This window comes from Ambystoma mexicanum, chromosome 11, assembly GCF_040938575.1.
Source record: "Ambystoma mexicanum isolate Mex_15411 chromosome 11, UKY_AmexF1_1, whole genome shotgun sequence".
Taxonomy (NCBI): Eukaryota; Metazoa; Chordata; class Amphibia; order Caudata; family Ambystomatidae; genus Ambystoma; species Ambystoma mexicanum.
Window position 1 is genome coordinate 1282225472 of NC_090934.1, and position 14597 is coordinate 1282240068.

The 14597-nt window shown below is 49.0% G+C and overlaps 1 protein-coding gene across 1 annotated transcript in view; it reads right to left on the minus strand.

Annotated features, from left to right (window-relative positions):
* The window catches only part of LRRC49 (leucine rich repeat containing 49), a 1414487-nt gene that overhangs the window by 288664 nt on the left and 1111226 nt on the right, over nt 1-14597 (minus strand). The window lies entirely within an intron of this gene.

Sequence of the window (14597 nt, forward strand, 5' to 3'; positions counted from 1 at the left end):
CAGAAAGAGCAAGGCATACGTTGCCTTTATAAACCTGGACCAACTTAAGGCCTTATACAGAGACACCAGCGTAAGGGTGAGGCAGAACAGTGCCGGACCGTTATCAGAGGAAGGTCATACACCTTGTGAGCACCACACACCGTGGGTAATAATAAGCAGCGCTCAGATACCGGAGGGTTTGTAGCACTATATAAATGCTAAATTATTATTATTATATTATTATTTTACCTTGAGGGGGCTAGCACCGGCATCTTCAATCTTTACATTTCCAACATAGAAAATAAACTGTCTGAGGAAAAGTCGTTTCCACCTAGGTTTGGATATACTCCAATTGGCCACTTGTTATACACTGATGACCTGGTATCGATGGACCAGACTGCCATCGGTCTCCAACATCAACTTAAGAAATTAGAAGAATAAGTGGAAGAAAATGAACTGGCCATAAACATTGCTAAAACAAAAGTCATGATTTTGGGAAATCGCCAGAAAAGCTTCAAACGGCAGACATCCTGGTTTTTTAATTCTTCACGGGTGGAAACAGTAGACTCATTCAAATACCTGGGAGTCGTAAACATGAGCAAGACAGAGGCTAACACAGAAGAGACAATCAGAATCAAGGGCAAAAAGCTAGCGAACCAAGCTAGACTATTGAACAAAGAATTCTGCTGCTTTTCGATTATTCTGCTGTTGGACTTTTACAAGTTAAAAACGACAGCAATTCTAACTTACGGAACAGAAGCATTGTTTTTCATCCGCCAGACTATACAGTCGACAGCCGAGGGAATTCTCTGGAAGGGGGTCCTGGGCCTTACTAAATCCACCGCAATACAGATTATCAGGCAGGAACTGGGGTTTGGTTTTGCTAAGAGCTATGGCAGAGTGAAAATCTTTGGCCCTCTTTAGGAAGTGTATATACTGTCAACCTCTCAGCCCCCTATTGCCTCCATAAAACACGAATGGAATTGGGCCGGGATATAACCCTTAAATAATAGGAACTAAACTGTAGTGAGACACTTGAGGGACTATCTGTCTGTGAGGAAGTGTTCAAAACAAACCGGACCGGACTAAGATAAAGTGTAGTCTATGGAAAGCAGATTGGATAGCAACTTTGGAGGAGGCCAACAAATACAAACTGTTCTGTACCCTGAAACATGAAGCAAGGGCCATTGGTACTATACCAAAATACTTGTCTAAATTCCCAAATGGCTTCTATCGGTTGCAATTTATGAGACTTTGTCGTAATTTATACCCGACCAAGTTAGTTATATCTGCAAGATCTGTACTAAGACCAAGAATTGTACAATGCGGTTTTTATGGTCAAGTTGGAATGGTGGAAAATATAAGTAATCGATAGATATTCTGCACAGCCTTTACGAACTTGAGGACTAAGCATTTTGCCAGTTTCTTAGAAAACTATAGCACTTTAACATCGGCGGAATGGTGGGCTCTTCTACTGAATGAGGAACTGACATTTTTGGTGCTAGCAGCAGTATCTTTTTTAGAAAATGTCTTTGATAGAAAAAGTGGAATATTACTTAGAATGTAGTTGTCGTTTTAATAAAATTATACTATTTGCGTGGAACAGGAGTGGGAAGGAGTGGACACAACTAAATAGAGATGATTATTTTAACAAACTTTTTTTTAGGACCAAGACGTAAGGGATTGGAATAACATGTTTTGTAAAAAGGTTTGTAATAAGCCAATACTGCAAGTAAAAATATATATTTTTTAAAAAGGGCAAAATATTTTCTGGGTTTTCTGACATATCAACCAGTGAGGAGGGTGTCTACTAGACGGGGCCAATGAGGAGTTAGGGGCCAATGAGGAGTTAGGATGCAGGAAGGTATCCACTCTGCCCCTGCTGGCCAGGCACCACTGTTTATTACCATGCTCAATGGTGATATAGGCAAGCAGGTTTTTATCACCTTGCTGCCGCTTTATAAAATATGGTCTTCATCATCTGTGTGCACTGCACTTTGATGGAAAATTAGACTCTCACATCAGTGCCATAGCAATTCCCATGGGACTCGGTCAAATGCTTATTCTTCATCAAGACTTAGAACCTCAAGGTGTACCTAGTACTAATAAGCAATTTCTAATGAGTCAGGGATAGATTCTTGTTGCCCGATCTAAATAATTTTCTTTGTAGTATTTATTAATAATAATAATAATAATAATAATAATAATAATAATTTGGCATTTATATAGCGCTACAAACCCTCAGGTATCTGAGCACTGCTCATTATTACCCACGGTGTGTGGTGCTCATTTATCGACATCGGAAGGATGAAAGGCTGATGCCAAAGCGAGCGCTCTACTCGCTGTGCCACTTGACCGGCTGATGAAAAGACTGTTGCAAACTTTGATGCAGTGCTGCAAAAGGTGAATTTTTTAGTATGGGAGACAAATATGCCGTTAAGATAACTCAGCGGGTTGAGCACTCGCTGCTGCAATCTGAGCGTGATCTGCAGGTTGCAGTTTCGAATCTCGGCAAGGCCAACTCAGCCTTTCATCCTTCCTAGGTCAATAAATGAGTACCGATTTCGGTTGGGTGAAATTGTATGTAAATATGTGCTCTGTAAAGCGCTTTGGATTAAGGTGTATATAAATAACACATCATTCTCATTATCATTAAATATGATCTAAATATTTTACAGATTCTTTAAGGTAGGCCATCCTGGCCAACTGCCTTACCAATAGTAAGATTTTTGATTATTGCGTTAATCTCTTGCTCTTATATTGAGGATATTGATGTCTTACTTCCAAGTGCTTGTAGATTCCATGTATTCAATATGTTCAGTGTTTTTTTCCTTTGTGGCTCCTTTATATATTCATTCAAGGACATATCTTCTATTTACATCCAACTCGTTAAAGGGATCTGCCTGTGAGAGATGAATATTCCTAGTGTTGTAGGAGCTTATGTAGCATGAACCGGAGTAGGTTGATCATCCCAAGAGTTTGTTGATGTCGAAACCATGGCTTTTTTAATAATATTGGTTATGCCGTAGTCACCAATAATGTTGCGGGTTGGTATCAAAGGGAAGTTGTTTGCCATTTTTCCAGATAGGGTCCTCCCAACTTTGACTTCATCTGTTGTTCCGTCTGAGGGTTAGAGTTAGTCGGAAAGCTATTGTTGGGACTACCTGCGCTCCCTTCTAGTCTCTATACTGAACTCATCAGTGAACTCACTCATTCAGGTCACTCCTAATTCAGGTCAATTAACCTCAGTTTCTCTAGCCAGCCAATATTCTGTTTTTAGACTAGGTTTTTGATCGTCCCGTTTCTGTGCTTTTTTGCATTAGTGGAGAATTCAGCATAGATCTTAGATATTTAATAGAAAGGAAGGTTGTGTTGACTGATGTTAATTTTTTTTTTTTACTTTTTATTTGTTCCCTTGTGAATCTCTTCTCATAAAAACGGCAGAAAAGAAAAACAAGAGAAATTATCTTGCTGGGAGATTTATTAAAGAAGGAAGAACCAGGTCCGCTACACAACAAAAACCCTTATTTAGTAGGTCAATGATCCAAAATACTGGAGCAAGACTATTCCTGGGACTAAGCAGAAGAGACCACATCACACCATCCCTGAGACGCCTACACTGGCTTCCAGTAAAAGAACACATCTTTAAACCCCTCTAAATCTCCCACAAATCACGACACGAACAAGGACCGAATTTCTCCAAACCAAAATTAACCGCTACCAACCAGGAAGAAACCCAAGATTAAGCAACGACGTCCAAATTGAATTGAAACACAACGAGAAAAGGACATTCGAAGGAACCGCATTCTCCCATTTGATAGCCAAACTATGGAACTTGATAACGAAGGGAACAAAAACGACAGAAGACCACCTAACCATCAGAAAACGACTGAAAACCTGGCTATTCATTTCACTGAGACGAGCATAAAAATTAGCGCCCACGCAAATCATACACCAGATCCCAGGCAAATATGGGACAGTGCGGATCGTGGAACCGATAATAAAACAACCACACAACCTGAGCCTAAGCCTATTACCCACCCCCTTGCTCCGTTCTCTCCCACATACCTCCCACATACTACACATGCCCAAAGGACAAGCCCTACTACACACAAAACACACAAGCCCCACACCCACCACAAGAACACAAAGCTGCAAACAACCCCAACACTGACCGTTATCCTCTCCAGACACAACAAGCCCAAAGCTCACTCAGAAAACCGACACAAGCAGATGCCAGTTTCTCCTGGTTCTGCAATCAACAGAAGAGCACAACCTCAATCCTATCCCTCTTGCCACACTAACCAGCCCCACCCAATTTCTTACAGAGCCACGTAAGTGCCTGGAGACCATGAAAATGGCCGTGGTGCATGGTATAAATCCACATAACATAACATTGAAGCAGCACATTTCCCATCTTTGTTGGCCTTCAGCTTTTCTTGAGATGTAGTTGGTTCTATAGGAGGAAACTCAGCTATTTTAAATGACCTCATTGACATCAACGGTAGCCTGTTAAGTTTTCATAGTTCTCATTTCTTCCACCTATGCATTGGTAACAATGTTTGATTACCACTGTGGCATTGCTTCATCATTTACGCCACTGCACGCTTATTTTCCGGCTATCGAAGATATGACAAAAAGATTTTTATTCACCATTAGTGTCAAGTTTAAAAGACCTTAAAAACTATAGCTGAGCACATATTTTGAAGGTTGCTGGTAACACTAAAAACAATACAACCTTTTGAACATTCCGTGCTATCAAAGTGTGTCAGAATTCCATCTGTGTGGGAAGAATAGCCTGAGCTTTTTTCGATTTTTAAAAATAAAATGATGTGGGTAGCTCTGCATCTGAAAGTGAGGTCTTCTAATCAGTACCCTCCTCCCTCATCATACTTCATGTTACAAAAGCATAGTGTTTTCATTGAGCTGCATGGTGACGCTTCTCAGCAGCTGCCTTGTGGTTTGTGCCTAGGTAAATGGTAACATATAGATGACAAATCTAAATACAAGTCATTTCTGGTTGTGACATGGGGTGCACTTGGACCACACAAACACCTTGGTCAAAATCTACCGTGGTCATTTTCGACTTGCTTATTTGTGACTTTCCTAGCGAGGAGCTCTTGTGTATTCACTGTGTGGGACTGTGTTCCTCCAAAAAAAAAAAAAACAGTTAAGGTTGGTACCCAGCAAAAGTCTTTGTCTTCACTCAGAAAGGGTTGTCACCTAATTAACAGAGACCTTTTGATGTAGGCAGACAAGGGAAGAGGGTGGAGAAGATTAGATTAGCCAAGGAGAGAATGTTCCAGGGAGAGAGGGGTTCAACCATCTTGAATTTTCGTAGGGCTCCAAAACATACTGTCCCTCTCTCTATTTCCTGCAAACAAAGACCTCTGAGTATGACATCATGAGGCTAGAAGATTCTGAAACAGCAGACAGGATTGGACCCCCAACAGAGGGCTAGCATTGGGCCAAACTGCAGTGGTATTTTACCTATATAAGGGAGGGGCTCTACGCTTAGCTGATCCATCATTTGGCAATTGAAGAAGGATTCATCTGAAAGCTAATTGGGAATACAGTCTGCTCCAAAGTCTTCTGTAGAGAAGTGAAGACCAAGATCTTAAAGAAGGAACAAGTTACTTACCTGTAACTGTTGTTCTCCAGCATGGGTCTGGCATGGATTCACATGCTCATGAATATTCCCCGTCGTCAGGCTGGGAATCCTCGGTAAAGAAAAAATCAGTATCAGTTTCGTTTCTGATCTGTCTTTCGTAGTAGTAACCAATCACTGATCTCTGCGTCATACTGACCACAGCCAATGACTGCCATCTCCCTAAGCCCCGCCTCTGGCAGCCATCTTCAGATTTGGTAGCATGTGAAGTGGCAGTATGACCAAGTGAAGAGCCGCAGAGGGGTAGGCGGGAGGGTTCGCATGTGAATCCATGCCAGACCCATGCTGGAGAACAACAGTTACAGGTAAGTAACTTGTTCCTTCTCCAGCATGGGGTCTGGCATGGATTCACATGCTCATGAATATAAGAATACAAGCAGTACACACATGCACAACCACGGGAGGTGGCAAAGGCTCAACATTAAGCAATACAACAACTCAACATTAAGCATCTCTTACCTCCTCACCAGGCTCACCTTAAGCGAACAGGTTGCGCAGCACTGCTTGGCCGACCCTGGACTCCTCCCTGGAATCCCGATCGACACAGTAGAATCTCGTGAAGGTGTGCGTCGACCTCCACGTAGCAGCCCTGCAGATGTCCAGCAGGGGCACACCAGATAGGAACGCAGTAGTAGCAGCGATCGCTCTGGTCGAATGGGCTCTCGGACGGCCTGGCATCGGTCGGTTAGCCAACCGGTGGCAGTGCATGATGCAGCCGGAGAGCCACCTGGAAATAGAAGACTTCGAGAGAGCCTTCCCTTGATTCACAGGTCCAAAGTTCACAAACAGCTGTGATGTCCTCCGAAAACTCTTCGTGCGGTCCACGTAGAACTTCAGCGCTCTAGCCACATCCAGCGAGTGCAAAGTCCTCTCGGCTGGCGACGAAGGAGACGGGAAGAAAACAGGTAACACCAGGGGCTCGTTAAGATGGAAGCCCGATGGCACCTTGGGCATAAAGGAGGGGTGCGTACTAAGCACCACCCTCGAGGCATGGAAAGTCAAGTACGGTGCTTTGCAGGATAGGGTCTGGATCTCTCCCACTCGTCGTGCGGAGGTAATGGCCACCAGGAATGCAGTCTTCCACGACACAAACTTCATCGGTGCGGAGTGCATCGGCTCGAATGGGGGCCCCATGAGCCTAGTCAGCACCACGTTAAGTTCCCACGCCGGGGCCGGGGCCTTCACCGGCGGGAACGACCGGAACAGTCCTTTCATAAACTCTTTCACCAGTCGATGGGATCACAGGGACGTCCGTCCTGTGGTTCTGGTATATCTGGAGATCGCCGCCAGATGAATCTTAATGGAGGCATGGGCTAGCCCAGCCTTTGCCAGCGATAGCAGGTACGGCAGCACTTGAGGGGCCGTAATCCGTAGGGGGTTGATCTTCTGTGCTCGGCACCAGATCGAAAACCTCTTCCACTTGTGACAGTAGCATTTGAGAGTCGAGGACGCCCTGGCCTTTGCAAGAACCTCTCTGCAGTCGGCCGGTATATCGTACCCTCCAAACTCTAGCGCTGCGGGAGCCAAGCCTGCAGGTTCAGCGTCGCCGGGTCGTGGTGGAAGATGGCGCCTCCTTCTCTAGAGAGGAGATCCGCAACCGCCGACAGCTTGATGGATGGGGACGTTGACAAGTCCAGAAGGTCCGGGAACCAGATCTGCCTCGGCCACGCCGGTGCGACGAGGATCATCCTGCACCGGGACCTCTTGAGCTGGTTGATGAGTCGAAGCAGCAACGGCAACGGAGGGAACGCATACAGGTATAGGCCGTCCCAGGGGAACGAGAACGCATCGCCCATGCTTCTCGGCTGGGGAAACCTGCTGGCGAACCTCTGGCACTTCGAGTTCGTCGCTGTTGTGAACAGGTCGATTTGGGTTCCATCGTCAGAAGAGTTGATCCACCTGATCCTGGCACAGCTCCCACTCGTGACACGTGCGCAGCTCCCTGCTGAGCGAGTCGGCGATGGTGTTTCTTTCTCCTGCCAGGTGGAAGGGAACCAGGAACATCCCCTGGGCGACCACCCAGTGCCACAGATCCTGTGCCTCCTTGGATAGGGCTGGGGATCTGGTACCTCCCTGCTTCCTTATGTAAAACATTGTCGTGGTGTTGTCCGTGAAGATCCGCACCACCTTGCACTTGAGCGACGGGAGGAGAGCCTAGAACACGGCTCAGAGTTCCAGGATGTTGATGTGCAGGAGCTTCTCCTCCTGGAGCCAGAGGCCTCTTGCGTGGAGATCTCCGGTGTGGGCGCCCCAACCTTCCAGGGAAGCGTCCGTCGTCACCGTCTCCTGGTACGCCAGCGTCTGAAAGTCCTTGCCCGCCGTGAGGTGCGCTCGAACGCCCCACCACTGAATCGCCCGCCGGAACACCTCATTGAGGGGGACCCTGTCTTCGAAGATGCCCGTCGCCTGCATCCAACGGGCGTCGAGAAATTCTTGAAGAGGGCGCATCCGTAGTCTGCATAGGCGCACCAGGTAGATGCAAGAGGACATCATCCCCAGGAGGGACTTGATGGACCTCACCCTGGCCACATCCGTGGCTAGCAGCCGCTGCACTTTGCCCAGAATGGTCTTCGTCCGTTCTTCTGACGGTGCCGCCAGGCGCCTCACTGTATCGAGCTTCGCTCCCAGAAACAGGGCCACCTGCGACGGCACCAGGTTGGACTTTGTGTAATTTATGGCGAATCCCATATCTGTGAGTAGCTGGACGGTCCTCGCAGTGTGTTCGATGAGAGGATGAGCCAGTCGTCCAGGTAGGGGTAGACGTGAATCCCCTGCAGGCGCAGCCGCGCCGCCACAGGTACTAGGCACTTGGTAAAGACCCTGGGGGCCGACTTCAATCCGAACGGCAGTGCTCTGAATTGGTAGTGGCGTCCCTGGACGACGAACCTGAGGAACTTTCGGTGACTTCTGAGGATGGGAACGTGCAAGTATGCATCCTCCAGGTCCAGCGACGATAGAAAGTCGCCTTCCTCCAGCTGTCCCAGCAGGTGCTGGAGGGTGACCATCCTGAACTTTTGTGACCTGATGTATTTGTTCAAACGACGAAGGTCCAGGATGGGGCGCCAGCCGCCCCTCTTCTTCCTGACGAGGAAGTACCTTGAGTACACCCCGGAGCCCCGGAGCCTCTTCGGGACGGGCTCGATGGCACCTTTCCTGAGCATCGCCCGTACTTCCAACAGCAGTTGCGGGACGTGATTTTCCTTCCTGGCCACAGGTGGAACGTGAGGGCACTTCTTCAGGAATTCGATAGAGTGTCCTCTTGCCAGGGTATCCAGCACCCAACGATCGGTGGAGATGGATTTACACACGCCGACAAACTTCGTCAGCCGGCCTCCCACCGGGGTGCTTCGGTGGGGGCCCGAGGCCACGGCCGGTTCAGACCTGCTTGGAGGTGGTGGCCTTGCCGCCCTGGCCACCTTGCCGATGGCGGCAAGGCGCTCCCTGCTTGCTGCGACCCCTGTAGGCCTCCTGAGACGAGGAGCGTGCCGCCTGGCGGTAAGACGACGAGCCACCTCTGGATCCCTTGGAGGCCCCCTGTCTGCCTCCGGAGCTCCGAAAGGGCCGTCGTTGCTGAAGGGCTCCTAGGGTGCGGGCCGTCTCCATGTCCGTCTTTATGGCTTCCCGAACAAGTTGCTGCCGTCGAACGGCATGTCCAACACCCTGGTCTGGACGTCCTGATGGAAGTCGGTCGCCCGGAGCCAACCCCGTCGTCGTAGGCAAACTCTGTTGCCCAGCTGGCAGAACCCGGTATCGGCAATATCGGTTGCCACCGTTATGGCGTGGTCCGACGCCACCTCGCCGTCTTGAAGTATTTCCAGGGCCTCGGACCTCTTGGCGTCCGGTAGGAAGTCCAATATGGGGGCCAGCTTAAACCAGAGCTCCCTGTCATAACGGGCCACGATCGCCAGGGCGTTGGCCGCTTTGATCGTCGTCGCCGCCGACGAAATGACCCGTCGCCCCATGGCGTCCAACTTCTTTCCCTCCCCGTCCGGAGGGGAATTCGATGTTGAGGCTCCTGACCCCGCCGCTTTCTTCTTCGCCGCAGCCGAGACGACCGAGTCTGGCGTTGGCTGGGCCCTGAGGCACAGGGGGGGCGGTCTCAGGGACCCGGTACTTCTTCTCGTACCTGTCCCGTTTGGCTGGTGCCGTGGAGGGGTTCTTGAGTACCGACAGGCCCTCCTCCCAGATGTCATCGATTAGAGGCACCGCGATGACAGTCTTCCTCTTGGCCTCCCGGCGCTGATAGAGGAAACCTTCCTTTTTCTGCTCCTCCGGGCAGAGCTGGAACAATTCGGACGCCCTGGCGATCATGGCGTGGAATAAGCCAATCTCGTCGGGCGGAGATGCCCGTGCGACGGGAGACCTGTTCCGTCGTCGTCGCCCTCAGAACCCGTCGTCGAGCCCACCGCACCGGCATCTCCCGACTCGTGGGAGGATGAGGAGGGAACTGCAGGCCTTACGGGGGCGAGCGGAGGAGAGGGTTGGGTCCTCCGTCGTTTGTTGTGAGGACTTCCCGACGGGCCAGGTTGCGGGTCCTCCAGCCTTGGCCGTGGTAATCTCGTCCTTATGTCAGAGCATAAGGACTGGATCGCAAACAAAATGGCCGCCGAGCTATCCTGAGGCCTAGGTTCCGGCTGCGCCGGAAGGGAAGGCTGCTCTTCCTCGCCATCGTCGTCTTCCTTGGTTATCTCCCGAGGATCTTCCTTCCGGGACCGAACCTTCTCGAATTGTACTTCGAGATTCCTCGCGACCTCGGTCAGTTCCCCCTCCGAGGCTGACTCCGAGCTCGAGGAGGCTACCGTGGCCCCCCCCCTTTTTTCCATCACGGGGGCCATGACGATGGGCTGAAAAGAGGATTCCCTCCTTGGCGGCAGGGAAACTCTAGTCCCGGAGGCAGTCTCCGCTGGCTTGGCCAGAGTTGCCGCAATCGCCTCGATAGAGGCCTTTGCCTGCTGGGTAGGGGCCTTCACCACCTTAGGTGCTTCCTGGGCCTTCTCCTTAGGGGGAGGGGCGACGCCTCGCTCCCCCTCTCCCGAGATCGGACGGGGCTTCTCGCGAAGCTTACCCGGGGTCTCGGACTTCCTCTTCCCCGAACCGGAGCGCTGGCTCGTGGTTGAAGGTGCCGGGGAAGGTGCGCCCTGCCTGGCGACCGAAGAGCCCGACCTTTCGGCGCTCCCGGAGCCAGCGGACTCGCAGCGCTTGGCCTGGTGTTGGGCCCCCGTCGCCGGGGCGCCCGCACAGGACTTAGAAGCCCACTCGGACCCTTTCTTCTTCTTCTCACCCGTTGAGCCCTTCTCCAACCAGCTGGCGAGACGGGATCGACGGTCCCTCATGGTCCGCTCCAACAAGTTCTTGCAGAACTGGCAGACCTTCTCTACATGAGTCTTGTCCCCATGAAGACAGTAGAGGCATCGCGAATGTTCGTCCTCCTTAAACACATTCTGCAGCCCGCATCCAGGGCAGCTGCAAAACAGCTTGGGTCCGGGTGACGAACTCGCGTCCTGGGCCATCTCGAAGTAGGCCGCAAATCTTCTGGAATCCTCCAAGAGGTTGATTCGACGAAATCTTCACCCTTGAGGGGCGAAGGAAAATCCCGCAACGGGTACCCGTTAACGGGAGTAGAAACGGTGGAGCTTGAGGCTCGATTAACCGAAAAAATATGAAAAAGCGCGAAACACGCAGCAAAAGCTCGAGAGCTAAGCACGAGGACTCCCAACTCTTGAACGTGCGGTAAAAATCTGAAGATGGCTGCCAGAGGCGGGGCTTAGGGGGATGGCAGTCATTGGCTGTGGTCAGTATGACGCAGAGATCAGTGATTGGTTACTACTATGAAAGACAGATCAGAAACGAAACTGATACTGATTTTTTCTTTACCGAGGATTCCCAGCCTGACGACAGGGAATATTCATGAGCATGTGAATCCATGCCAGACCCCATGCTGGAGAAAGAGGCAAGCTCTCCTCCCTAACCTTTCTAATGGAATATTTTGTTGACTGCTGGCTGGACTACTGCCACCAAGACCTCCAGCACCAAGGACCTGTTCCTCTGAGTTTACAGAACCCTATAAGTGCTCCCTACAAAATCTCCTGGTTGGGAAGTGGAGAAAAGAAGACTTTCCTTGTCTCTGGAGAGCCTGGACAGAGTCCCACCGACACCCAGAGAAGTCAAGCACCAGCTCTGGGCTCTTTCTTTCCACTTCTGAGCCTCTGCAAACACCAGGAGCTGCCTTTGCCATTTACGAATTTGTCAATCCAATCGCCATTGTAAAATCATTTCATGCTGCTGGATCTCTTTAAACCCACTCGAGCAAAACCCTCTTGGTTTTTTCACTCAATTTGAGCCGATCACCAGTACAGGACTGCACCGAATCGTTAGACCATATTGAACCGACTAGACTGTCGCAACACCCACGATGTAGTTAGAATCACCAACTTAAATGTCTTGACCCCGACTTCGACCCATTTATAGCCCATAGAAGTCTGGCTCGAAGCTGTTGAGCCGCTACAATAATTTTTAATACTCCCTTCTCTAACTTTTTAGAGACATTTTCAAATACTTTGTTAAATGCTGCTTAAATCAGTGCCCGTGTATGCCTCTCTTCAACCTTGAGTGTCCCCTTTATGTCAAAGTCTACATTCTTTGTGATTTCTTAGACAGGGTTGGCGGATAGTCTTTTTGATTAGTTTGTATTTCTAGTTTAATTAAAGTAGAACCATGGTTGGACATTTTTATTTTTGTACCACAACACAATTGTTCCTTTGGATGCTTCGGTAATAACTCACACACCTCATAAGAGTATAGCATGTCCTGCCTGCTGTGCCTTAGAAGACAAAGGAGATGTACATGTGGGGTTGTGCCCGTTTCAACTTTATGACTAGGACCACTGCTAGTTTAGTATTAGTGTTGGGCTGAATAGGAATTGTATTCAATAGTCATCCCTACACTTCTGCAGAGCAGTAGTCATTTCATCACATAAAGCTCCCAATCTGTTGTTTCACAAATAACAGATGCCACAACACAAAGCAACATGTACTATATGCTCACAGGATTCCCCTTGGCTTCTAGTGCTTTGATAAAAAGCGCAGGTAGCCACAAATAGTTTTTAGTCTCGCACCCAGATCCAACAACTAGTATTGCAATAAATAAATCCCAAAACATGATTTCCCCACTATTTTAAAAACGTAATTACATCAGCTGTGATAAATCTGAGGATGTCAGCCCTTCTCCCCTAGGGAGAGACCTTTCCCATGGGGCCAGGGTGGTGCCTCCACAGTACAATAATCCCCCTGCAGGTGGTACACAGGGGGGATCATATATGAGAGGAAGCCCTTTATGGTATTAGGGACGACTCTTCCAAGAGAATGCAGTATAATCCCACTTTATCTCAAACCCCCGATTTTTCTAAAGAGCAAACCTTCTTTCCTATCTTCAGATAGGGCCAACATTCTTTGTTGTACAGTCAGTCAACTTAATACCTCAGAACTGAATAGAATACCAGGGGCCACTATTGGTTTTCCATGTAAAGATTACACAAGTACTGCGAAGAAGAAGATGCCCAAGAGGATGCAGATCACTCCAGAGAACCGGGGTGAACGGTCTAGTCTTCAATAATATTTGACTGGTCCAGAACAACCCAACAGGGAAGAGCGGGAGTTCAAATCCCTGTCAGCATGGAACACTGGGAGAAAGCTACCCTCTGAGGAGGAGAGTCGAGAGCCTCCGTCAGCCAACAAGCAGCTGCGAGAACTGCACCGGCAAGCCCGGTAGAGAAGGGGGTGATGCTGCGCACAGAGGAATTCCGCTGGTAGTCCAGGAAGAAGGGACGGTACGAGCAGGTACCCGAATCAACCTCCAGGTGTCCCCGAACCGTTGAACAGCAATGCCCAGCGTAGCCACTCCGAGAAGGACGCCAAAAGCTGCAGCAATGCAATGAACAGCAAAGCCAAGTCTCCAACTGCTGCCGGAGCCTCACAGAAGAGCACCGTCCCTCAGAAGATGCAAACCAAGATAAAAAGGTACATGGGCATACCGAGAAGGGCTTGAGGTCTGGGAAAGCCAAGGGAGAAGTGTGGAAAGCATTTGAGAAGGGTCACGGACCCTGAAAGTACTGTGCGACGCTGGGACGCGCTCCTCGATGAGAGACAGAGAACAAGAGGGTCTCGGACCTTGAACATAACTAAAGGAAGTGAGAGAGGACCACATGCTTGCAGGAGAGTGAACCAGGGCGTGTTGAACACGCACTGTGAGCCTGGGACTCGCACCATTGAAAAGAGGGTTTGGGACCCTGAAGAGTATTAAGACATTTAAAATAATTTGTTTTCCATTGAACACTTGAGACTTTGAGAACTTTGAAGTGACAAGAACTGTCACTACTAGTTTACTTTGGAGTTTTGGAGTTCATGCACGTTAGTCATTAGTTACTAGTGTTAGGGTCAGAAGTAGGGTTTGGGGACACAATAATGATATACTATTTTCCTTTGGACATTCTGACAGTTTTCCTTATTTTCTTTAAGGGAAGGAAACACCCTGTTTTTGTATAAATAAAGGTTTATAACCAAAACAATGCCACATTCATGTCCGGGCCTTACTCCTGCACCCTCACACAGCATGTGTAATCTTGACGGACACATGATGTGCCCTCTGATGGAATATGACCAGCTGCATATCGTTCACAGTATACTCACTGTCGTGGTTGCCTACCATGCTGCTCTGCCAAAAGCAGGAGGAAAAGCAACAGGCAGAACAGTATCTGCCATTTTGGAAAGGAAATTCTAGCCACTATTGGGCACTGTATATGCCAAAATTCCCAGACTATATGCACTTATTTCTATTTTCATATTGTGTGTAAAGGATGTTGGATTTGTGTCATGGTGTTGGTGATATTGTCCGGTTTGTTAAGGCAATAGGATATGCATATTATGATAATTATGCTCCATCCTACCTTTCAGCC